The sequence below is a fragment of the Meriones unguiculatus genome, chromosome 1 (assembly GCF_030254825.1).
Source record: "Meriones unguiculatus strain TT.TT164.6M chromosome 1, Bangor_MerUng_6.1, whole genome shotgun sequence".
Classification (NCBI taxonomy): Eukaryota; Metazoa; Chordata; class Mammalia; order Rodentia; family Muridae; genus Meriones; species Meriones unguiculatus.
The window spans coordinates 2,339,689-2,363,606 of record NC_083349.1 but is presented as its reverse complement, the minus strand read 5'-3'; the positions used below and the strand labels follow the sequence as shown (position 1 = coordinate 2,363,606).

The 23,918-nt window shown below is 43.1% G+C and overlaps 1 pseudogene; it reads right to left on the bottom strand.

Annotated features, from left to right (window-relative positions):
* LOC110559669 (large ribosomal subunit protein eL8-like) overlaps positions 1 to 23,698 on the bottom strand; it is a 30,874-nt pseudogene extending 7,176 nt beyond the window's left edge.
* Between the last annotated feature and the right edge of the window lie 220 nt (positions 23,699 to 23,918).

Sequence of the window (23,918 nt, the reverse complement as noted above, 5' to 3'; positions counted from 1 at the left end):
CTTATTCTGATGTCAATACTTATGTTTTTTTAACACTGTTGATTGTTGGTGAATCTCTCCATCACTCCATACCTGCCCTCAGACCTTGCAACTTCTCCGCCAAAAGAAAACAAACAACAAACAAAACCAATCAACCAAACAAAACGTCTCTCCATGGAAGCTGTGTGTGTCACATATATACCTTTTTGTCCACACATCTATTGGTTGTAGCCTCCTCCCCCACCTCTTCCCAGTCCCACCCTCCCTCCCTGCCTCCCTGTCTTCCCTCCCCAACTCTTCAGAGAAGGGAGCCCCCTCCCACTGCAGCATGTCCACACATCTTTACATGCAAATGTTCATTGCAGTGAGTCACCAGTGTGTTTCCAGGCCTCTGACTTCTGCTGTACCGTTATTTTTAAAGCCTACTTTTCATCAGTCATCACTTCTGAAATATAAGGCGGCTGTGAAGTCACATGGTCATTTGACCTTGGGCAAGTAATTCAGTTCTTTTCTGGGCACCATTTTCCTCACCTGAAGTGGGCAGTGGCAAAAAGCTTGGGATTGCTTGTGTTTCTTTCCAGCCAGAGCCATAGCGTGTCATGCAGCACTAAGAGAAGAGTCATGCACAAGGATGACTGATTCTCCATCAGGAAGGCCCCCTGATCCCTCATCCTTGAAGCAGCTATCTGGGTCTCCTCTGGCTGTGCAACCAAGATACCAGAAAACAGTTGCATGTATGTGAGAGAGTCCACAAGGCTGACGGCTTAGAAGTGTCACTGTGGACAGTAGGAATGTTACAGGTTAGAGTGGAATTCTGTTGTTCTACATTTCTCTTTCCTATCAGCCTTCATTGCCCATCTTTGTACTTATTTCACATCCTAAGGTCGTGTGCTGCCACCAACCTAAAGGCTAGAATGCTGTCAGAGAACATCTGAGGCATACAGCAGAGCTATTGGATGTAACCTGCCTAGCTGATGTTTCCATCAGCTTTTTATTTTTGGTTCTGTTACTGTAGAAATCCCATGAAGCCATTTCTAAATCAGAACACACTATCTGGGGTGGTTTGAACATGGCGCTCATATGTGGCTCAGAATGAAGACTTGCTCCTTTGAGGTGGAAGGGGTGTTTTGTGTGAATGATGGAAAAGGAGCTGCTTTTATCCACATGTGCTACCAGATGCTGTATGACTTATCTATGCTGTCTTGGTACTTTCTCTTTTTAGAATAGTTTGTTGTAGAAAGAGATGGTGCCTAGGCCTAAATATCTTTAGATTTCCTTCCAATTCGACAGGCTAGAAGGAACACACTTACTTTCTGGTGGTCCGTGTAAAAAGCAAAGGGAATTCCTGCCAGTAGCAAATGCAATATTTAGTAAATCCTGACTATATCTAACCCAGAGTCAGATGGAAATAAGAAGTGTTTTGTAAAGTAAGATATAACGTAAGTATGACTGCGAAAGCAGACGTCTCTGGGGCTTGTTTCCTGTCTTGCAGCTGGCGTTTGCTCTTCTGGCCTTTCTACCTCCATTGTCCTAACTTCTTTGTTGCTGTGATAAAGCACTGACCAAAAGCAACATGGAGAGGAAAAGGTGCAACATCAAGGCAGCCAGGGAAAGAGCTCAAACAGGGACTCAGAGGTAGGAATGGAAGCAGAAACCAAGAGAGGGGTGCTACTCACCGAGTCGCTCTCTGTAGCTTGCTGTACTTGCTTTCCTACACCCCAGAACCACAGGCTCAACTTCACATGGAAATGAAAAACCCAGGGTAGGCCCCATCTTAACTGGGTCTTCTGCTCAGGGGCTTACAAGGGGACAGACAAGGAGTTGGCTTGGCCTGTGTGTCTCATTTTAGTCGTATGGTCTTTTATTGGTTTACTGCTTATCATCAGAACCTTGTCTTCTTCACAACATAGCCGCTTGCTCCTTAAAGACAACAATTGAGTGCCTCTGGGACTCCTTGTCTAACAGCCAGACTTTCTTGAAAGGTCTCATTTGTCGGGCTCCACTATCTTTCTGCTGTCCTTCCTCTTCCCCCTTCTTCTCCTCTTCCTCTTCTTTTTCTTCCTTTTTCACCTCTTCTGCTTTCCTCCTTCCACCTTTCTCCTCCTCCTCTTTGTAGTGCTGACTGATTCAAACTGGCTTCCCTTGGATTCTCACTGAATTGCTCTGCTTGAAAATACTGCCTCCACACTGCACTGAGTGCATCGACTGCGTGACCTCTTCATTGCACCCAGCTGAAATGCACTGAGGTCAACTCTCTCTCCCTGCGCTGCTCTTAATTAGACTTTCTTTCCTGTCTGAGATTTGGGCTTATCCCATCTCTGACTCACGCTGTCAAATCTTTCTCCAATTCATCACTTTGTCTACTCTTCAATTGAACATTATTGTTTGGGATTAAAGGTATGTGCAAAAGGTGTGTCTGTATTCAAGTTGTGTCACACAGACCTAAGAGTTTGGATGTGATCCATTGCTAGAGTAGCCATGTTGCTGGAATAAATTTCTCTGAAAAAGACTTGTATTATAAAAACTTTAAGACATTGAAGAATCAAATTGAAAAATATATCAGGAGATGGAAGGATATCCATCATGTTCATGAGTTGATAGGACTAACAGTAAAAATGGCTGTCCAACCAAATGTGATCTACAGATTGAATGCAATCCCAATCAAAATTCCAACACAATTCTCCACATATCTTGGAAGGAAAATTTTTAGCTTTTGATAGAAACACAAAAACACTAAGATAGCTGAAACAATCCTAATACAAGAACTGCTGGAGGTATCACCATCTCTGACCTCAAATTGTTCTATGGAACTATATTAATAAAGGCCTGGGGAGAGAGGAGGGAAGAAAAATTACTGTCAAGATGATTTTATATATCATATCATATCATATCATATCATATCATATCATATATTTTATTATATGTTATATATATATATATGGAAATAAGTCATCACCACAAGAGAACAAACAAACAAACAAAAAAACAAACAAAAAACCCCAAAACAACAACAAGAACCAAGATTTGGCACAAAAAAAGCCACATTGATCAAAGGGTCTGATTAAAAACCCAAACATAAATTCATACACCTATGGACACCTGATGTTTGGTAAGCCAGAAACATACACTGGATAAAAAATAACAACATCTTAAATAAATTGTGCCAGTCTAACTGAACGTCTGTTTGTAGAAGTGTGGAGAGCCGAGACTCAGATGCCACTAGCTGGCGCTGACATCTCGCCCTCAAAACTATAAACCTCCAGGGTGCATGCGTAGATGCGTATACACGCTAAAGATTGCGTAAGCATGCTAAGAATTGCGTAGGCACGCCGGTAAGAGTGAGCAGCCAATCAGGGTATTGACACGTCACTCAGGTGCAACCCGGGCTTATATAAACAGCGCTACTCTGGGGCCTGCCCTCTCCTTCGCTCTCTTCCTTCCCCGTTTTCCCGCCCGGGGCCGCGGCCCTCGGGAAGCCGCCCGCGCCCACGAGGTGGCCGGGAGGCCTCTCTCCCCTCTTCATCGCGTGACTAATAAAGTTTACTGCGGAAGGATTCCTGTGGTCGCGTGCGTTTCTGCCGGCGAAACATTCACGCAGCGGCTCCCAACATAGAAGAATCCAAATATATCCATACTTAATCACTCTGACCAAATCTCAACTCCAAATGGATCAAATACTTCAACGTAAAACAAGATACAATGACGCTGATAGAAGAAAAAATGGGGAATAGCCTGGAACTCATTGGGACAGGAGAAGACTTTCTGAACAGAGCACCAATAGCATAGGCACTAAGCTAAATAATTAACAAATAGACTCTCATGAAATTGAAAAGCTTCTTCATGTATACTCTCATATCATCTGCGAATAGTGCTACTTTTACGTCTTCCTTTCCGATTTGTATCCCCTTGATCTCCTTTAGTTGTCTCCTTTAGTTGCTCTAGCTAGAACTTCAAGTGCTATGGTGAAGAGATACAGAGAGAGTGGGCAGCCTTGTTTTGTCCCTGCACAAAATTAAAACCCAAGTGGGTCAAAGACCTCAGTATAAAAGCAGACATATTAAATCTGTCAGCAGAAAAAGTGGGGAAGAGCCTTGAACTCATTGGCACAGGCGACAACTTCCTGAACAGAACACCAACAGCTCAGGCTCTAAGATCAACAATAAATAATTGAGACCTCATGAAACTGAAAAGCTTCTGTAAAGCAAAGGACACTGTCATCAGAACAAAATGGCAGCCTACAGATATTTTCAAAATATCTTTACCAACCCTACATCCAATAGAGAGCTAATATCCAGAATATATAAAGAGCTCAAGAAATTAAACACCAACAAACCAAATAATCCAATTAAAAATGGGGTACAGAGCTAAACAGAATTCTCAATAGAGGAACATCAAATGGCAGAGAAACACTTGAAATGCTCAATGTTCTTAGCCATCAGGGAAATGCAAATCAAAATGATTTTGAGATTCCATTTTACATCCATCAGAATGGCTAAGATAAAAAACTCAAGTGACAACACATGCTGGAGAGGATGTGGAGAAAAGGGAACCTTCCTCCATTGCTGGTGGGAGTGCAAATTTGTACAACCACTTTGGAAATAAATCTGGGTGTTTTCTCAGAAAACTGGGGATAGTTCTACCTCAAGACCCAGCTATACCACTGTTGGGCATATACCCAAAAGATGTTCTACCATACAACAAGGACATCTATCTGCTCAACTATGTTCATAGCATCTTTATTTGTAATAACCAGAAACTGGAAACAACCTAGATGTCCCTCAGCCAAAGAATGGATACAGAAATCGTGGTACATTTACACAATGGAATACTACTCAGCTATTAAAAACAAGGAAATCATGAAATTTGTAGGCAAATGAATGGAGCTAGTAAAGATCATCCTGAATGAGGTAACCCAGAAGCAGAAAGATACACAAATTACACACTCACTTATAAGTGGATGTTAGCCATATAACACAGGATAACCTAAAGAAGCTAAATAACAAGGAGGACCCTAGGGAGGATGCTTAATTCTCATTCAGAAGAGCAAACAGGATAGATGCCAGAAGTGGCAGAAGGGAAGGAACAGGATGGAAGCCCATCATAGTCGTCCCCTGAAAGTCTCCACCCAGCAACAGATACAAGCAGATGCAGAGATCCACAGCCAAACTTTGGGCAGAGCACGGGGAATCTTATGGAAGAAGGGCAGGGGAGGGGATAGAAGGACCCAGAGAGGACAGGAGCTCCATAGGGAGACTAAAAAAAGCCAACAATTCTGGGTCCACGGGTGCCTGCAAAGATTGATGCACCAACCAAGGACCATGCATGGAGAAGACCCAGACCCCTGCTCAGATGTAGCTCATAGGCAGCTCAGTCTTCATGTGGATTCCCTAGTAATGGGGACAGGGATTGTCTCTGACATGGACTCTGTTGTCTGTTCTTTGGTCACTTCCCCCCCTGGAGGGTGGCCTTCTCAGGATATAGGTTTTCAAAGCATTTTGTAAGAATCTGAATTTCATTGGTATCAATTGCCATGTCTCCCTCTGTGGTGATATGAATAAAAATGACCCTATAGGCTCTTGTATTTGAATGCTCATTCATCAAGGAGCATCACTATTTGAAAAGGATTAGGAGGTATGGCCTTGTTGGAGGAAGTGTACGTTGGAAGGGTGGGCTCTGAGGCTTAAAAAGCTCATGCCAGGCCCAGGCCTCATGTCTCCCTCTAGCTCTCAGATACTCTCCTTGCTGTGCACACTGTCACAATGATATTGGACCAATTCTCTGAAACGGCATTCAAGCCGCTAATGAAATTATTTCTCTCAGAAGAGTTGCTTTGGTCATTGGGTTTCTTCACAGCAACAGAACAGTGACTAAGACCCCCTACTCATTTCTAATTTTATTAATTTGGGTGTTCACCACCCTACCTTGTAAAAAATACAGTGTCGTATCTCAGACTGGCTTCAAACTACTTATGTAGCTGAGGCTGCTTTTGAAATCCTTATGGTTTTGCCTCTTGGTGCTATGTGGTCACTTTGTATATTGGGGCCATAATTTATTTGGAATTATTACAAGAGTATCAGAGCTCACGGTACCCATCATCACAAATGCTGTGGGAAGAAACAGAAATTAAATCTTCAAATGTGTTGTAGTAGAGAGCTGGCAATCTGAGAAGGCAATGGGCTAACATACTAGAGTACAAGTGTTTTACACTGTCTTTCATGAAGCAGGAATTATCGGGATAGAAATAAAGGCACTCAATTACTGTGGAGCTCAGTCTTGCCCCTCTGGTCAGGAGGTCAGCCACATTTCTGAAACTTGTAAAATATGTGTTCTCTTATTGTCATCTGTTATACTCTTCACTTAGTCTCTGGATATTTGCGCTTAATAACTTCTGGGAATACTGAGTCTAGTTATTGTCTGCTAGTATCACTCCGTGAGGCTGCAGGCAATACCCGGGCTGGTGTTAACTAAGAGAATACAAGCCATTAATAGTACACTCATCTTCAAATATTAATAATGTGTACTGGCTGGTTTTGTGTCAACTTGATACAAGCTAGAGTCATCAGAGCCTCAGTTGAGGAAATGCCTCCATGAGATCCAGCTGTAAGGCATTTTCTCAACTAGTGATCAATGGGGAAGGGCCCAATCCAGTGTGGGTGTGGCCATTCCTGGGCTGGTGGTCCTGGGTTCTATAAGAAAACAGGCTGATTGAGCCATGAGGAGCAAGCCAATAAGCAGCACCCTCCATGGCCTCTGCCTCAGCTCCTGCCTCCAGGTTCCTGCCCTGTTTGAGTTCCTGTCCCAACTTCCTTTGGTGATGAACAGCAATGTCAAAGTGTAGGCTGAATAAACCTTTTTCTCCCCAACTTGCTTTTTTGGCAATAGAAAGTCTAACTAAGAACAACACATAAATGAAGATTCCTTTCTACAATAAAGTACAAAAGTCATCTTATAGCATGGACTATAAACATTTCCTTATCTATGTTAGCAATAACTCTCCAGTCATAAGATCAGTTGAACATGGATCATGAATCTTGCTATGAATCTTGTTGACTGTTAGCATATCGTCAACATACGTTAGTATATCGTAAAGGAATTCTCTAAAACATCATTTTGTACACTGGAGCACATTACACGTAAAAACAAACCATTACTGTTAAAAGGATAAAGACTAGGGAACCCCAGAAAGCTTCCTTGAGACTTGGAAGGCTTAGGGGACGAGAGGCAAGAAAAGATCAAAACTGAAGAAACCCTTTCTCATCTTCACATTAGAGATAATTTTATGAATTATTTTTGCTTCTTTCTAGACATAAACATGTTTTAGAACATACTGTAAAAAATACAGTCTTTGGCAGGCCAGATACTTCCTCTCACCACAGGGTAACAATGCCCGCTCTTTGTTTTTAGACCAACCTAAATTTTGAGGGATTGGGGCTGATATGCTAGACTTGGTGTGAACATTCTCAAATTATGTTTGTGTCTGAAATAAATGTCATCAATGGAATACAAATAAGAGCCAAGGTTAAAGAGCTAGTCACTTATAGGTACTAGGTCAGTACCTGTAACCATGCATAGGAAACAGCTCTCCTTATCTGCTCAACCTGACTTGCCTTGGTAGGGCAGGCTTGAAAGATTCCATTTTTGTTGTTGGTTTTGGGTCTTGATATATAACTCATGCTGGCCTCAAACTCAAAGTTCTTTTGCTTTAGCCTCCCAAGTGCTGGGGTTACAAGCATGCAACCAGCACACCCAGCAAGAGTTCACTTTGGGTTTTCTAACTTCCCTCCTGGTCTCAGAAAGCCCTTTTTGAAGACACTACAAATGAACCATTTGGTGGTTTGGTTTCAACTGTTCCTCATTCCTGGGATGAGTGCTGATCTGGTTGATCTGAAAACCACATTGGTGGGTGTATGTGTGACAGATGTTATGGAGTTAGTGCCAATAAATCTAAACTCAAGCAACTAAGAAGTGTAGAAGTAGTAGTTAACCCGAGTCCATGTGAGTTCATTCTAAACTTCATTTTGTCTGTCCCACGGGTGATGCCCTAGTGTCCAAAAGAATTACAGCTTGGGCTCACCTGAAATCCTAGCACTCTGGGAGGCAGAGGCAGGCAGATTGCTGTGAGTTCGAGGCCAGTCTGGTTTACAAAGGGAGTCCAGGACAGCCACGGCTACACAGAGAAACCCTGTCTCAAAAACAAAACAAAACAAAACAAAACAAAACAAAACAAAACAAAACAGCAAAACAAAATTACAGCTTGGGTTCTTTTGTTAGAAGCTATACTCTGAAGTATTTTAGTAGACAGCATATACTAGATTTACAAGGGTCATTTACTCGCATGAAGAACAGTGGAGCTTGCCAGTGCTTTCTCCCTCAGCCTGGAGTATCAGGGGGAAGCAAATAGTGGTTCAGAAATGGTGGCTGGACAGAAGACTTGCATTTGGGGTTAATGATGCCAGGCTGGACTCAGTCAATTTATATCTTCATTAAAACAACCCAACATATCTGAAAACAATAAAGACCAAGCAAAATTTATATTGTCATTTTATAACACTGCATCTATGAAGGGTTAATTTATAAAGCTTATAAGCTTAGCTTCAATATAATAATATTGTGTGTGTGTGTATGTGTGAGCTTGGCTGTGTGTCTAGTCAGAAATTTTGAATTTAATGATTCAATGAACATTGAGACCTAATTTAATTTTGTTTTTTTATGGATAATACTAGTTTTATCTTGGTAAGTTTGCAATGTGCATAATATCAAATTATATATTAAAATGCCTCATTTCATCATTTATAATAGAATTTATTATTTTTAGCAAAGGATAAATGTTGAGTGACAACCTTATCTCCCAGTCTTAGCGATGACAAAATTTATGTACAGTTCACATGGGGCAAAGTCTAGAAACAATTGCAAAAGTAGCCCTGCATGTCAGTAAGCCCTTTAGATTAAAAAAAAAAAAACCTTTTGTACCTGCATTTTATGTTTGCCTAGAAAAAAATCAGTTCAGAATTTTTCTGAGCATTTAATAAATAGATATTTTAGTAATATTTAATAAAATAAACATTTAAATGCAAGATATCATTCTCTCTTTTGTAAACTCATAGCAAGTTTTCTTTCATTTTTTCATTTTGTTTCTAGAACTGACACTTGAAAGCAAAGTTCTTGCATGACTAATATTTTCTTTGCCCTAAACTTTACAGTTAACTCTTTAGTTCCTGCATTTAAATTAAGTCTGTGTAAGATATGGAGAGCTAAGATTATATCTGTTCCTGTTTTTATGATACTTGGCAAAACAACTCCAGGTTTAAAACTGCGAGAGTGTGCACACATGCATACACACAGACACACAGACACACCCCACATCCCACACAACCCACATTTTTCTTATCCATTTACACCTTGATGGAACCCAGGCTGATTCCATGCATTGGCTATAGTGACTAGTTATTAAGATGGCTTTTTCTATTGTATCCTGACATTGATTTCTTCCAGTGTTTACTCATCAGTAGTATAGCTGAGTCCTAAGATGGTTCCGTTTTAGGTTTTGAGGAAGCATTATACTAATTTACATAGTGGCTACACTAATTTGCTTTTTTAACCAACGGTCTGTAAAGGTTCCTTTTTCTTTCCATCTTTGTCAGCATCATGTCAGTTCTGGTTTTCTTGATGGTGACCGTTCTTGATGAAATCTCAATGTGGTTGTAATAGACATTTCCCTGGCGGCTCTGGCTACTGAACACCTTTTCACAGCTGTTCTCCTTTTGAAAACTGTTGTATCCATTTGTCCATTGTCTTAGTCACTTTTCTGTTGCTAGGACAAAACATCACAACCATGGCAACTTACATACAATTTTAATTGGTTTTGCAGTTTCAGGGAGTCAAAGTCCATGGCAGCAGAGGCATGGTGGTAGGGACAGTTGAGAACTCACATCCTGATTCTCAAGGAGGAGACAGAGGGAATGCAAAATGGTGTCTTTTGAAACCTCAAAGCCCACACTCAGTGACATCCTTCTTCCAGCAAGGCCACACCTCCTAATCCTTCCTGAGAAGCCACGAACTGGAGACCAAGTATTCAAACATATGAACTTCTAGAGGCTGCTTCCATTCAAAACACCACACTCATGTTGATTGAATTATTTTTTTCTCTTGAGGCTTATTTGTTTATTTACTTTAGTTCTTTGTATCTTCTGGCCTCACATCCCTGGGTGATGAACATCTGGCTTAGCCTTTTTTTTTTTTTTGTTATGTAGCCTGTCTCATCAATTTCATGTTTCTTTTGCTATGTGGGAACTTTTTTAGTTTGATGCAACACCATTTGCCAATTTCAGCTCTTAAGCAGTGCAGGCAGGGAGGCTGCAAAACTGATGGCCACTTGGGTCTTTGTGATGAAAAGGGTCTTAGAAAGAAAAACAGGCAAGAAGAAAAGAATACAGAAATTAGGTGTTGAAAGGAGTTTAAACCGGGGTACGGGAGATGGGTCAGCATTTAGGAGCTCTGGCTGCAATTCTGGAGGGCCCAGCACCACGTTGTAGCTCATGACTGTTACTCCAGTTCCAGGGGATTTGACACCCTCACACAGACATACATGCAGGCAGAACACATGAAATAAAAATAAATAATTTTTTTTAAAAACAGAATTAAAATGAGGGGAATATAAAAGACAAAGGGAAAAGTTGCATAAGTACAACTTATAGCTAAATATTTTTATGGATTGGTCTAAGTTTATATAGAAAAATGTAAGTATTCCAAAATAAGACACAAAAGAGGAAAATAAAAATAAAAAATTAAAGAAAAAATAGGTTTGTGATCTTTTAAGGCCAGTCAAATGGGCAGCTGTGGAAGATTTTGGCCTAACCCAGCTCTTCCTTTTGTGACCACTTAATTGTGTTTCACTTGGTAAAAATAAATTTGTTTAATATTTGGCTTCCTCTCTTTCGTGGTACTTGCCTAGCAGCCACAGATGTGGTTTGTGTGCAGAGACAGCAGTAACTGCCTCTTGAGAGGTAATAGCAGACATGTTTCCGCTGCCTGGTTCCGGCCTCTCCTACCTTCAGATGTCTGTTCGTCGGTGGAAGTCGCAGTGCTGCACAGCCACAGACTGTGTAATTGCCGACAGCTGCTCCCCTACACCTTAGCTCCTTGCTGGCTTCTATCATTGACGGCCCCACACAGGAAACATTGCTATGTCTCTCATGACCTGATTCCCCACCCTGTTCAGTTCACATCTCTGACTCAAAATCTTTCCCTTGGAGTTAGCTCCAGACAAGCACTCAATGGACTACAGCTAGACTTTTCCTGAGAGCTTGGATTTCTCAGGCTGGACTCAGGACTCTTTCCACATGGTTACCACTACTACGCAGCACCGGAAAGTGGGAACTAGGAGAGACTTTTCTGGGGCCATTGTGTTACAAAAGCTCCCAGACCCTTGTCTGATCACAACGCAGTTTTGGTTGACACTGAGAACATGCTATTTTTGTTTTCCCGCTCTGGCCTTTCTCTCTTTTTCCCTCTGCTCATTTCTTTTGTTGCAGCACTTCTGTGGCTTCCATGTGCCAGAACAGTTTCTTTTCTATTCTGTTCTCCAAATCCTCCTTTTAATGAGATTATTTCTATTCACAGCTTAAAATGTGTGTGTGTGTATTGAGGCTCTTTTTTTTTTTCTTTATTTCTTGTACACCAGCCCCAGCTTTCAGTTGCACACTCCAGATGTCATGTGTTAAATGGCGTTTTCCTGTTCTGCTCTCTAAACCCTTCAAAAACAAGGCTGTCTTTTGTCCATTGCAAATTTAATGGTCTCTCATCATCATCTTCCTTGAAGAGCAACTATTCTCCAGCTGTTTCAGCTTCATCCCATGGAGATGCTTACGCTTGGTTCTCGTTAATAGCCCACCATCTTCCTGAATCCATGGTTTTCCTGTATGTTCAACGATCATATCCTGTCTAGATAGATGTAACTTGACATCTTTTTAGATTCTATGCTTCTCTTTCATTTCTTTCACTTGCCTGTTATATTGACACATATAATAATACGGTAGCACCAGTAGGTAGGTGTGTCACGATTGTGGTGACAAAGCACCATGGCCAATGGGACTTACGGAAGAAAAGGCTTATTGGGGCTCACAGCTCCAGAGAAGTAGAGTCTGTCTTCATCACAGCAGGGAAACATGGCAGCAGGCAGTCGTGGCACTGAGTACCAGCGAGGGCTCACGTTCTCATCTGCAGACAGGAAACAGAGGATTCACTGGGCATTTTGTAAGATTCATGAAGCCTGCCAAAGCCCCCCAAATCCCCCACTGTGCATGGCACTCCTCCTCCACCAAGGCTGCGTCTCCTAGTCCCTCCCCAGCACTTGAACCTGCTGGGGATCAACTGTAATGAGCCTGGGGAGGCCATTATCATTCAAACCACCACAGTAGGCATCATTTCTGGATTTGATCTTGGCAATAATTTATTCTGTGTCACTCTCCTTTCCAATGTATATATCAATTACTATTGGGTATTCTAGTCAAGAATTATTATTGAATTTTCTGAAATTGCCCTTTGCATCTATGGAGACGATCATAGGGTCCTTTTCTTGTACTAATAAAGCTTACTTTGAGGAGAAAAGTTTAAGTAGTGTCTGACTTCCATACTTCAATGGTTGGAGTGGACAATCTTCTGCGAGATAGCGTCTGACTTAGTAAGAGCAACCAAACTATGATGTAGGAAGGAAACGGGGAACTCAGTTAACTCTCTCATGATTTTATGCAGATTCCTCGCAGATGCTTGTGTCAGGGCCAGCAATCCTGCAGTCAGTATCAATTTTTATCACTGTCTCCATGGGTAGCCATGAGCACATTATGCTATACATTATAAACAACCACCGATGGCTTCACATTGTTTGAACTTTAAATGCATAAGTACAAAGTTAGGTTCTGGATTTTGGGTCTCTTGTCATCATTGTTTGTCTTTGGGTGGGCTGGTAGAAACCGAATATCTTAACCTCAGCTGCTCATGAGTGACAGGCACGCCATGTCCAAGACACAGTATGTCACACTGCCACGCCTCAGCTTTCAGCTTTTACATTCTTTCTGCCTCATCTTCCAAGATGTTTCCCGAGTGGTGGTGGTGGGGTTAACGTAGATGTCCAGTTTAGAGCTTGAGCACTCTTCTTCCTAGCTGTCTCTTTTGCCTACCACTTTGATCTCTTTCATCTCTCTATTAACTATTCTCCACTGGGAAAAGAAGCTCTGATGAAGGCTAAGAGTGTTCCAGGTCTTTGGGCATTAGCACACATATTTAGAAGGCAAGTTGACAACATGACCATTTGGCCACTGTGACGAAATTCAAGTTTGGCTTCACCAAGCCACAAAGATGTATCCAAGTCCTTCTACCTAGGAAAGAGCAGACAGTTTTCTTAATATAATTCTGAGGTAAAAAAGATAGTGCTGCCTCCTGAGTGTAGCCAATTACATTTCTTCTGTGGACGGACACCTGCAGGCACGAAGCCCACCACATCTCCCTGTTTCTAGAAGCTCCACAGAACGTTGCAAGAAATAGTTGGAATCTCCATTCACACAACTTTTAGAATACTTTCTTCATAATTGCTCATCGTACTTCAAAAAGGGATGGCACGTTCTCTTTTCCTTGGCCACAAATGCAAAATTTATCTTGAAGTCAAACCTATTAGCAAGATGCCCCCTTCTCTCTGTCTCTCTCTGTGTGTCTCTGTCTTTCTCACCCTCTCTTTGTCCACTCATAGCTTATTTCTTCTGGGAGTTTGGGTGCCCATTTGAAATATAGGTGGTACTAAAGGCTTTGAAAATTGCCACTAAACCAGGGGTGCTTTTTTAGGGATTCATAACAACATCAACAACAACAATAATAGTAATAACAGGAATAATAACAACTTTTTTCTTTCTAATTGTTTAGTAGCTTAAGTCATAATTGTAATCCTCAAAATGTAGCAGTCTATGATACTAAGCGTCAAGAAACAAAAACTTCTGCCTAGATGTACTTGGTGAGATAGGAAAAGGGATGGGGAAGAAGAAAAAAAGAAAAGCTTGATCAACTTTTTGGGAAACAAACTCGTCTAAACTGTTGTGCTAGTTAGTTTTTGTGAACTCAATGTAACCTGGAGTCACCTGGGAAAGGGACTCTCAGGGAGCCGTTGTCTCCATCAGCCTAGGACGTGGGCACACTTTCCATGAATTTTCTGATTGTTAAGAGCTGGGCAGGTGAGTCTGGGCTTAATAAGGAAGGAAGTGGAGCAAGCCAGTAAGCAGGGTTCCTCTAAGGCGTCCGCGTCAGTTTCTTCTCCAGGTTCCTGTCTTGGCGTCCTTTAATAGTGGGCTATAAATTGTAAGGTGAAATAAGCTCTTTTCTTCCCCGATCTGCTTTTAGTCAGTGTTTTATCATAGCAGAAACCAAACTAGTACAGCTGGCAAAATAAAGGCTTTTAGGAGAAATTAAGAGTTTAATATTAAGATTTAAGTGTGGAATTAAATTCAGCTGATGTAAAGTCAATCTTTGAACACCACCCCACGTTAGGAGTCTGACACCAAAGATTCCTTTTTTATAATAAGCACTAGAGACCAGGAATACAGTAGTGAAACCAAGGCAGTTTATTTTCCCGCTTTACAAAGCTGGGGACCAGCTGAGAGTGGCAGGTGCCCTGATTGGAGTCAAGAAAACAGTTTTAAATCCTAAACCAAGCCATTTCCCCCTTTTCTCCTTGGCTGGCTAATCAGGAGGGTAGTCTTAGTCATGTAGGTTTTCTCATTCCTGTTAGTATTTTGGAACACAACCAGCTCCTGTGATGTCATCATGTGTTGCCAGCCAGGCAGCCACACCTGGAAGGCGTGGTTATGAAAGGGTTAGGCTAACTTTGTAACCTATATATATTCTAAAGCCTATAGTTTTGAGTTTTAGGTCCAGGTTAAGCTAAAGCCTCTTAGTACCTTTCCAGAGAATGGAGGAATGTGACCCTATCTGTGAGGACAGATATAAAAAGCAAGCAAGCAATAACCTTCACTCAGCAAAAAGAAGGACCAGACCCTTGTCTCTGAGATAGTGTTTCTTAGCAACAAACCCAGACTTCTTCTGAGTAGCTTTTGACCTCCATCCAAAAGTCCGTAGCCCCTAATCTTCAAGGATGAGCTAACCACCCCCACCTTCAATTGCAGCTGCATCCACACTTGGCAGGACTAGCCAAGCTTGAGCACCTAAGACTAACCAATTATTTTACTATATAGCTTCCTCATCCAATCCTAAATTGCCAAAACCGCAACTTCAAATTTCCTGCAATTTTTCTTTTAAAAACCTAAAAGCCTTTGTTTCCCGGTGCCACTCTTTGCTGACCGGCAGGGGTGACCCCATTGCACAATGGTTAATAAACCTCTTGCTTTTGCAACGAGTCTTGGTCTGGGGGAGTTTCTGGGAAGGGCGTGATCTTAAACTCCTGAGCTGTGAGACCCCAGGTCTTACAGTTACCATGCCCCCTTAAAGGGGTGATACCGACACGTGGTCTCTCTCTTACTTCTCTCTCTTACTCTCTTACTCTTTCTCTGTCTCTCTGTCTCTTTCTCTCTCTCTCTCTCTCTTGGGGTGCCCCTTCCCTTTTCTCTCTCTCTATGTCCTGCTCCCCCTTCCCTCCTAATAAATCTCTCACAGAGAATATTGGTTGACTCCTGCTTCTTCATAAGTTTTAACATTGGTGCATTTTGGCCAGGATAGGTCCCCTCCAGTGGGCACACAGAGCGGGGAGTGCTGGCACCCCGCCGGGGCTGCTGGAGACCCATTTTGCTCCAAATCCACCCGAGATCTCCACTTTCCTGCTACCAGATCGCTACCGAGGCATCCAACACCGGAAGGATTGGTGAGTTTCCCTTTTGGTCAGCATAAACGTTTCTCTGGGCAAGGAAAGAGTGACCGTTGAGAGTCCGGCACCTTCCCAGGGCTCTTTGAAGCGGGGGAACCCTCAACCATGGAGTTTACTGGCTTTACGGTTGATCCCTATTGCTAGACTCCTCTATTAGAGCCTCAGTTTCCCCTGGGAGAGCTTTCTCAGTTGCACATGGCCTCTTCTCCCTCCCTCTCGCTCACTCGACTCACTTGCTTGTGGGAAGACCTAGCTAGGCAGCCGGTCCCTGGCCAAAAGCTGAAGAGTTATTGGATCAGTAGGACCCCTCTTGTGAGAGTCGCACCTTCCTTTGGGACGCCTTTGGAAGGTCACGTCTCTCTCGTCTTCCCCCCCCCATTAGGGATGCCCAGACACCACCCGTCCCTTCAGTCTCTCCACTGGGATGTCTTCTGGAGAATTTTAAGACTTTATGGTTAAAAACTTCCGAACTCATACGCCTCTGTAATAAGACTGGGCCTACATACTCTTCAGGTAAGGTTCCAAATTGGCCAATTAACGACACGTTAAATCCCAATATTTTACGGGATCTTAATTACTGTCAGCAATCTGGTAAATGGAAGGAGGTACCCTACATTCAAGCTTTCTTTCTTCTCCACTCTAAACCTTTCTGCTCTTCCTGTTCTCCCACTCAACTCCTCCTAACCATAAAATCTCAACCTGAGGAGCTCTCTACCTTTGACCCAGCGGATGAAGCTCCACCCCGCCGCTGTCAACCTCCAGTCTCTCCGGAATCCTCGCAACCTCCGGTGCCTACCCCAGCCTCTTCCCCTCCTGCTCCTCCGGAATCCTCACAACCTCCGGGTCCTTCCCCCTCCCCTTCTACTCCCTCTTCCTCTCCTTCAGTTTCTCCAAAACCCTCACTCCCTTCTCCAGCAGTAGACTATCCTAGTCACCTCACTCTGGCACCCACTTTCACCCCACCAACTATCAGCCCACCCACAACCCCTACCCGCTCTATAGCAAAGTCTGATACCTCTACTCAACATAAGCCAGCCTCTATCCTCCCCTTGAGGGAAGTGGCAGGTATAGACGGCTTAATTAGGGTGCACATTCCCTTCTCATTAACTGAACTTTCTCAAGTAGAAAAGAGATTAGGATCCTATACCTCTAATCCTTCTACCTTCATTAAGGAATTTCAATATCTCACTCAATCTTATAGTCTCACCTTCCATGATATTTATATGATCCTTGCCAATAACCTATTACCTGAGGAATGCAGATGAGTTTGGGAACAGGCTAAAATGCATGCAGATGAGGTTCATCAAACAAATACTTCGCACCCTGTCGGAGCTGAGGCGGTAACAGACCAGGATCCACAGTGGAATTACAATGGCATTTTAGCCAGAGATCGGTTTGCAACCTGCCTTCTGGCTGGTCTCCGCAAGGCAGCCCTTAAGCCAGTTAATTATGAAAAGCTCCAGGAGGTCATTCAGGACAAAAATGAAAACCCGTCTCAATTCCTAGAGCGCCTTACAAAGGCTCTCTTACAACACACTAATCTAGACCCTGAAAGTACAGAGGGCAGGCAACTCCTGATGACCTATTTCTTCTCCCAAAGTTACTCCGACATCAGGGCTAAGCTTAAATCCTTGGAGAGGGGACCTCTGACTCCACAGGTTTAAGTTTTAGTGCTGGCCTTTGAGGTGTTCCACGGGAGAGATAAAAAAGCCCGCAGACAAAAATACCAAATGCTGGCCCAGGCCATCCGACTGGCCTCGGCCACTACCCAGGCTCCCTTGCTTTCTAAGGCACAAGGACCACTGGGTCCCTGTTTCAAATGTGGTAAAAAAAAGTCACTGGGACAGGGCTTGCCCTAACCCCTGAAAGCAGCCGGGGCCATGTCCAAAATGCCACCAAGAGGGACATTGGGGTGTTGGTTGCCACCGTTTCTCCCATGATATGGGGGCATCACTCCCAGATCGCCCTCCAGCCGATATCCTAGGCCTGGCTACGGACGACTGAAGGTTCCCGGGTTCCCTTGACCCAACCACTGTCATCAGTAACAGGGAGCCACAGGTAATTATCATGGTATCAGGGCGAGCCATCTCCTTTCTTGTGGACACCGGAGCCACTTACTCAGTCCTAAGGGAGTACTGGGGACCAACCTCTCCTTGTAGTTCCTCTATTGTCAGGGTAGGGGGACAACCTTGCCAGCCTTGCTGGACTCCACCACTTAATTGTATTTTTAGGGGCGTTCCCTTGACTCATTCCTTCTTAGTAATGCCAGCCTGTCCAGTTCCCCTAATGGAAAGGGACTTTTTAGCCAAAGTAGGAGCCTCTATTTCCTTTACTCTACCCATCTGCTTGACCCCAAGCTCACCAGTGTCCTCTCTCCTCCTCCTCCTAGCCACCTTACCTACCAGCTCTGACACGTCGTTTCCTTTACCAGCCTCTCAAGTGGACCCCCAAGTCTGGGATGTCCAAAACCCCTCTGTGGCTAGTCACCATTCCCCTGTAGTCATTCGGCTATGGGACCCCACCCGGTATATTGTTCAGGCTCAATACCCTCTTCCTATTAAGAGTCTTACGGGACTTAAGCCTATTATCTCTGACCTTCTAAGAAAATAAAACTCCTCCGCCCCACTTCCTCTCCTTTTAACACTCCCATCCTTGTGGTTAAAAAGCCCAATGAAAGCTATCGCCTGGTTCAAGATCTCCGCCTACTAAATTCTGCAGTCATTCCTCTCCACCCCGTGGTAGCTAACCCTTATACCCTCCTCTCCACTATCCCCTCAGGCACGTCCCATTTCTCAGTTCTGGATCTCAAGGATGCATTTTTCTCTATTCCTTTAGACACCCAGTCACAAAATATCTTTGCCTTCACCTGGACTGACCCTGACACTCTGGTCTCTACTCAGCTTACCTGGACTGTTTTACCCCAGGGATTCCGGGACAGCCCACATCTTTTTGGCCAGGCCCTAGCGTCTGATCTACTCTCCTTATCTCTCCCTAAATCTAAACTTATACAGTATATAGATGACCTTCTCCTCTGCAGCACATCCCTACAAGTTAGCCAAACTAATACTTCTGCTCTTCCCTTACTGGATTCATCTATCCTGCCTTAAGCCTTTCACCCCCTCTCCTCAAGATAATGCCCCTTCCTGCATATCAACTCCAGCTTGCTCCCTCAAGCTCCAAAAGATGCTAAGATCAACCACCCTGTCTTTACCTTGAGACAGAAAAGAGGAAGTTTTACCAAGTTCCTTAAAACTTGTTCTAAGTTCCTTAGAGTTTGTTTATGTGACCTTGGACCACCAAGTCTGCTACAGGGAATTTTAGAGAAAAAAATTTGGCAGTTTCAGAACTTCTTTTTGTATTAATGTAATTTGTTTTTGCTTTGCCTATAAAAAAGTAAATCATGGATGCTGGGCTCCAGCAGGATCATGTCAGAATGGAAAGGATTTTGGTGAGAGTTTTTATGTTGTCTGAAAAGCAAGGGAGAGAACAAGAGATATTTAAAAAAAAAAAAAAGATTAGCTTGTCTAAAGCAAGAATGTCTGGTTAAGCCAGAAAAAGGAAGCTAGGAACCTGAAGGTATATAGAATGTTGCAGAAGGTTAGTGGATGTATTATAAAAAGCCAGAGAGTTAATATGATTTGAGAAAGAATTGTATTTAAAAATATGTTATAATTCATTTAAAAGTCTGGTGATTCTTCATTGCAAAATGTTTTTTTTTTTTTTTTTTTTTTTTTATGCTTTTTAAGGGGGAAGAATTCTGGCTGATAGGTTTGGTATGGCCAGAATAGCTTGTACAGTTTAAAATTGTTTTGTACTGTTCTGTTATGCAGTTGGTTCTATAACTTATTTGATCACAATGTTAGAACTTTTGGTTATGGAAAAATTGTAAATGTTTCACAGAACTTGTTGTATCTTTGGAGGTAACACGTGGCCAGCCGCCATGCTGGTCCAGAGATATAGAGGGTGGAGCCATGAGTTTGCGACCATCCTTGTTTAGGTCTTATCAGTTATGTTCAGTCCTCTGATTACTGCTAAGTAATTTGCCCTTTAAGCTTTTTACTGTTCAATTTTAATGCAAGTGGTAGGAGCAGCAAGATTTGCTAGCCTTTCTATAAACTGTATCTGATTAAAAGGTTTGCTTTGATTTTAGTTCAGAAAGAGCAGATTTAAAGTTATGCTAAATACTGCAGTTGAGCCTTACCTAGTCTCTTTGTTTAGGTTTTTTTTTAAGGTTAAGTCTAGGCTACTTAAAATATAGTTCTAAAACATGCACCTAAGGAATATGCCAGAATTAGAGATTATAGCATTCTGTTTTATAGGACACCCTTTGGAGCCGATAATAAAGGTAAACAAAGAGTAATTCAGATATGCTGGCCCTCAAGCTTGTCAGAGATCTGATGAAAATGGCATTTTAACATGTGTAAGCTTATTGTGACAGAGTCCCAAAATCCTGACAGTAGCTCCCTAAGGTCTCCAAGAAGATTTGGGCACAACGACAAATGACTGCGACTCTGGATTGTGGTTTGCTAACCACTGGGTAATACTGCCCCAACTGGCCCACTGATAGGGCCCAGCCTACACACACTGTGGACAAAGCCCTGGACACCTGGAGAGCTATTGTCTCACATTGTGAGAGGCAAGGTGAGGTCAATCTCTCATGTTCCTCTTTCCACAGAAGCAGTCTGTCATCTGTGCCTAGCTGGACCGCCTCTGCTCATGATGCCATGAGACCACAGGAGCCAGGGACACTGCCTAGGTGATGGACTAACTAGTCATCCCTGTCATTTCGATTGGCACATAGATTGGTATATTTATTTAGCTTATAATTTATCCTTCTCAGGTCTCTGATCACCTTGATGGCTATGCTAAGCTAATGGTAGCTTTGCAGATAAAGAGCAGACAATTAGATCCACTGTTAGCTCATTGATCAGTTTATTAGTTAGCTAGAACTACTAGGTACTAGATCTCTTATTTAAAAAGAAAAACAGGTTTGCCTTGCTCATGGGATTCATGTCAGTTGCCTATGTCTTAAGATATATAGTTAGATAAAAAAAAAATAGAGAGCTTATGTAGGGTCTGAGGATAAAAGGTGTTTAGGTTGTAAAAATCTAGAGAGTGTTGTTATTTGGTCTGGGAAAATGTTTCAGCGTTGATAAATGCAAAAAATTAGAAAGTCTTAAGTAAATGATACAAAAACATTCTACTATACCACTATTCCACTATTATGGTTCTAAGCTCAAGATTGTAAGCCTCCATAATGTGTATGCTTATACTAAAAGTTAAGATCAAGTGAGTTTCCCTTTTACTTCATAAAAGGCTTTTGCCTTTTCAGAGCTCACTTTAAAAAATACTTATGCTATTAACACAAATATGTATGTCTACTGCTTTTTCTACAATGTATATTTCAATGCAGACTACAATTGTTATATTAACGTGTCTAAAGTTTTATCTCCTTCTTAAAACTTAAAGTAATTCTTGTAAACTGCAAAAAGTCCACCTAAATCCACCTCTCAGGTCAATTGGACTCCAGATAAGTACTACACTTATTGCCTATCTCAAAAGGTGGGACTCCTCCCCTTTCCCTGGTTTTGGGACTTCCTTCCCTGGCTACCAGACTGCTGTTTACTGCATGCAACACTGGCTGGATTGGTGAGTTCACTCCATTTTCTCAGCATAAACACAGAGCTCCAGCAACTTCGTACTATCTTTTGAGATGGAGGGACTCCCCCAGCCATAGCCTTAACTGTCTAGGGTTGACCCTCTATGCTGACCTCCATTTTAGGGCCTCAGTCTCCCCTGGGCGGTACGTCCCCTCTCGCACATGGTTCCTTCTCCCCCTTCTCACTCACTCGTGGGAAGACCTAGCACTAGGCAAACTGTTGTGCTCTGGCCGTGCCTCACTGGGCCTGGTCCCTGGCCAAAAGCTGACGAATATTGGACCAGGTAGCACCCCTCTTGCTTGGAGTCACACCTTCCCATTGGGACGCCTCTGGAAAGTTGGTGACTTCTTTGCCCCCAATGGGAGATGCCCAGACGCCGCCTCTCCCCACTCAACTTTATCTTTTGCCTATGTATGTGTTTCAGTGTCCTGCCAGACACAGATGTTTCCTATAGCCACAACAGTGCCAAAGCAGCTACAGGTGCAGACTTCCAACAAGCTGCAGGTGTTCAGCTCTGACCTCACAGACTTCCAACAAGCTGGACCTGCACTGAAGAGTTTAAATTAGCCAGAATATAACTCCATTTTAAAATAAAGATTTTGACTGGGAACTGAATTCAGGTACCAGGAAATATCACAGAGTGTACACCTGGCAGAAAACAAAGTTAACTCTCCTAGCAACAGCCTGCAGGAAATATAACAGAATAAATGCTTCATAGAAAATAGAGACAAACTCCCTGGCAATAATCAATGGGAATCGGTTGAGAATGGGGTGGGAAAATTCTCCCCAATGTTTCAGATATGGTTTAGACAAATAGCCATTGTGATTATATGCCTTAGCCACTGTGATTGTGTGCCTCAGAAAAGGTCACCCCGCCCTGCTAAACTTTACCCAATTCTGTAATGCCAAGGCTTGTGCCCCCCTGCTTGCTGCCATGGAAACCCCCGGCTCACAGACTTTCCCTTTAAAACTCCTGTTCACTCAGAGTTTGGGGTCCCACTTCTCTACTGCTGCGCCAGTGAGACTTGGGTTCCGAGTTCGATCGCTCTCGTAATAAAGCTCTCTTGCAATTGCATCGAGTCATCTCCTGGTGGTCTCTGAGGGTCCCGTGAACCTGGCATAACATTTGGGGGCTCGTCCGGGATGCCTCGGGACCTTCAGGACTCCTGACCCGGAGAGCTTAGTCCCGCGGGTAAGTGTAACGTCTTCTATGTTGTCTGTCTGCTTTAAATGTTTGTTTGCCTTTATTTGTTTCTTATCCTGAAAAGCCTCGAGGTGCTTACGGGAGCAGCCAGATTAGGTATAACAGACGTGTCGGGGCCTAGACTGTGGGGGGCTTCAAAAGACATTTTGGTGCCCTGGAGTTTCTGCCTCCTCGGGACCCCTGGGATAGGGGGACTGGAGTGAGGATCTGTTTCTGCCTCCGGAGTGAGGATAGGTTTCCTGGAACTTCTGTGGCAGAGAAGCCCAGGTTTTGTCTGTTTCTGCCTCCTCGGAACCCCTGGGATAGGGGGACTGGAGTGAGGATCTGTCTTTACCTCCTTGGAACCCCTGGGATAGGGGAACCGGAGTGAGGATCAGTTTTCTGAAACTTCTGTGGCAGAGAAGTCCAGGTTTTCAGTGTTACTTGGTTTCTGTGCGTGATTAATTGTCCCCCCCCCTTGGTGTTTTGCCTGGAGTTACTGTTTAATTTTTGTGATTGTGGTTTTGTGTCTACTTGAGAGTGCTTGATTTTACTTTTGTTTAAAACTGCAGCTGTTTTCGTTTCTATGATTTCAGTTTTGTCCTGTGATGTTAGCCTGGGTATAGGCTGTAAGTTGTTGCCTTTGGTTTCGTTTTTGTCTGAGACAACCGGTTCTTTTTTGTGTATGAGTGGTTTACTATTTGTTGAAATTGTTTTCCTTACTTCTTTTGCGTTCTCCTGAGTTCTCTTGATGAATAGACTGACTGACAATATGGGACGGAATACCTCCAAGCCTCTTGACTTGGTTCTGACTCATTTTGGAGAAGTTAAAACTAGAGCTCACGGTCTTTCAGTTGACATGAGAAAAGAAAAAAAATGACTTTTTTTTGCAGCTTAGAATGGCTCACCTTCAATGTGAGCTGGTTGCCAGAAGGAACTTTCCACCTTCCCAGTGGCCTTGTGATGGGAAATAGAGTCTTTCAGAAAGCATGCGGGCACCCAGACCAGGTGCCCCATATTGTAGTTTGGAAGGATCTAGTTATTCATCTACCTCCATAGATTAAGCCTTTTCTGACCCCCACTAACAGTCCTCCTTCCACAGGCTCTCCGAAACCAGAGGCCACTGCCCTGGCTCCATAGACCCCCCCTTAATCTGTTTTACAGCATGGGACTCCCATGGAAATAATTTTTCCACCTCCTCCTCCTCCCACTCTTCAACCAACTCCTGCTCCTTTAT